Raw genomic sequence first — 3,369 nt, 5'->3', positions numbered from 1 at the left:
TGCTGCAACTATTAGGAAACAACAACTAGATGATCTGCATATAGCACCTCTGTGTCTGATAAGATCCGCTTCAGTTCTGCTACACATTTCAACAATACATCAATATAATGCTTCACCTTCCACCGCATAATCAAAATCTCAATCTATGCTTATGATCTCATACCTCATCTCATAACTCATCACACTTTTTATAAACATCTCAACTTAGTTGGCTAACAACCTTGGAACAATTTCCTAGGTTCAATGAATTTAGTCAATTTTGCACTACATGCTTTACTTATGTCGGCCACTGACACAACAACCCAAAAATAAAACATAAACACTACTGGTTAACCGATTTATGTCATTTTGCTCTATTGGTTAATAGTTTTTCAAGATTTACTGCTATGTACATCGTAACTCACTCATATTGTTGAACCTGTCAATGCAGTGTGGGATATATCTGCAAGTACCTATCTCTAATACTCCAGTGGAACTGCATCACCTAACTCTTGATCGACCACTCGTACCAATTGCCTGAATGTAAAATTGTTGCTCGTTTACCGATTGAAGTCCTATTTGTCGGTTCACTGTTAAACCGTCTCTTGTACAGGTTATGCTTTACGACCGGTTGGCCTAAAAGACTTAGATGACTATCAAAACATAGTTGCCATCAATGACAACACAAAACAAGTCATCAATCAACCTATTACAACCCACATCATCATCATCAAGCCAACAATCTCCCACTTTGGCATTGATGGCAACACTTAGGAAAAAAAGTTTCTAAGTGTGCAATACAAGAATTGACTCAAAACTCAAACATATAACCATGAACTCCCTCTTAGAAATTGCATGCTATTACAAAAATTTGTGAACATGTCTACAACTACCCTTTACAAAATTTTCATACTATTACTCCCCCTTTGACAACAATGACAAAGGTAAGCAAATACATGAAAGATAAATGCAATATACATCAAAATGTATCAAAGTATGCAGATTTAACTCACCACACATCATACAAGGGGTTCGAAGATAGATCTACAATAAGTTCCCCCTAAGCTTTATAAATAACTTAGTTAACTGGTGAAGGATTCTCCACACTGGGTGAAAAATGAGACTCTTATGATGGCTTCTCATCACTCTTCTTTCTCCAGATTTTGTTCATTTCATTCCTAGTCTCATCAACATCAACTTTCTTCTTTCCTTTCCTGTCAGTAGATTGATTTACCAGTTGATTCATCTTTACTCTACAAAACTTAGCAATATGTCCCGGTTGATGACAATGATAACGTGCCATACCAGATGCTTTCCAGGGTTCAACATTGCCTATACCAGTCCTCCTTCTGCAAATCATAGCAACATGTCCAAAATTAAGACATATTGTGCATATCACATTCATCCTCTTTTCCATCTCATAGGGACTAGACCAGTTAGCATAGGGTCTTTGCCAATTAGGATTTCTCCAGTTACTAAGAGTTCTTTGCCAATCACAACCAAACCTCTGATTCATGTGAGGTGTCAGATTATTTGCTCCATACCTACATTCAACTACTTTATGCCCATATATGTTGCAAGGGTAGCAATATCCATTAAAAGTTCTAGGTTTATATCCTTGATAGGTATTAGGTCTATAATCATCAAAAGAACTAGATCTGTTTCTACAAACATTAGCAATATGTCTTGCCTTATGACAATTAAAACATACAGGGTTGTAGACTTTCCTACCGGTGGTTTTCTAGATCTTAGGTGCAGATTTACCTTCTTCCATGTTGTCCTTAGTACCAGAAGACTCACCTTTCTCAAATGTAGTATAACCCAAGCCATGTGTCTCACCTTTCATCCTCTGTGATTCAATCTATTCATCAAGCATAGTAGAGCTCTTGTTAAACTTAGACAATAACTCATTACCATCAGCAAGCTCCTTTGTAAGATCTTCATTCTTCTACATCAAACTTTCTCTGAGAGACATTGCCATGTCTAGATCCGTCTTTACTTCTTCTTTTTCTTCTTTTTCCTCTTGAAGATATTCAGTCAGGGTTCCAACCTCTTCGTTCAACTTAAAGATCTCATGTTCTTTTTCTTCGATTCTGTCTTCAATAGTCCATCTGGCTTCCAACTCTTGACTCATCCTGATAGTTAGGGCTCCAAGTTCTCTCCTCAGATTTGACTTATCATCATTTAACTTTTCCACATCATTCACCAAAGCATCCATGTTTTCTTCCTCAGATGAACTCCTTTCACTAAGTTTATACAATTGTTCAACTAGCTCTCTTCTCTTTGCCAATGAAGCTTTATACTTAACCCTCAATTCACCTAGGGCTTCTTCAGAGTTTGCAAGCTGGTTAGATATCTCTCTGTAACTCATTCCTTCCCCTATGTTAGCTTTAGGGATCCTTCCCAAGCAGTTAAGCCTTAAGGGAATTAAGTTCTGATGCCAATTGATAAACTTATAAGGCAATCAGAGAGGGGTGAATCGGTGCAAGCAAAAACAATACAAATTTGATCACCACTTTAATCAACTTTAAAATCAATAGTCATGCAAGAAAGATAACCACATAAGCTAACACCAAATAATACATGCACACCATAACACAATGTTTTTCAGGTGGAAACCCAAATGGGAAAAACCATGGTGGGAGTTAGTACCCACAAGATTCACTATCTGCAGAATAAAAATCTTTGACCGTTTAAGGTCTTGCAAACATGCCCGGTTAAGAGCAGACCCTGTTAGGAGTCACCCGGTGAGGGGATTTACAACTTATCCCTATTAGGAGCTTTACCCTGTTAGGAGTAACCTCGCTGGAGGATTTAAACTCAATTTTTTGAGCTACCCATTCAAGGGATTTATACAATCACGCTTGTTAGGACCTACCCGATTAAGGGATTTAGACTATTGCAACTATTAGGAAACAACAACTAGATGATATGCATATAGCACCTATGTGCCTGATAAGATCTACTTCAATTCTGCTAAACACTTCAACAATACATCAATACAATGCTTCACCTTCCACCATGCAATCAAAATCTCAATCTACGCTTATGATCTCATACCTCATCTCATAACTCATCACACTTTTTATAAACATCTCAACTTAGTTAGCTAACAACCTTGGAACAATTTCCTAATTTCAATGAATTTAGTCAATTTTGCACTACACACTTATGTCGGCCACTGACATAACCACCCAAAAATAAAACTAAACACTACCGATTAACCGATTTATGTCATTTTGCTCTATCGGTTAACAATTTTTCAAGATTGACTGCTCTATACATCATAACTCACTCATATTGTTGAATCTGTCAATGCGGTGTGGGATATATCTGCAAGTACCTGTCTCCAACACTCTAGTGGAACCGCATCACCTAACTCTTCATCGA

The sequence above is a fragment of the Cryptomeria japonica genome, chromosome 9, assembly GCF_030272615.1.
Source record: "Cryptomeria japonica chromosome 9, Sugi_1.0, whole genome shotgun sequence".
Lineage (NCBI taxonomy): Eukaryota > Viridiplantae > Streptophyta > Pinopsida > Cupressales > Cupressaceae > Cryptomeria > Cryptomeria japonica.
The sequence above is the reverse complement of the archived record's forward strand: the minus strand, read 5'-3'. Positions refer to the sequence as shown.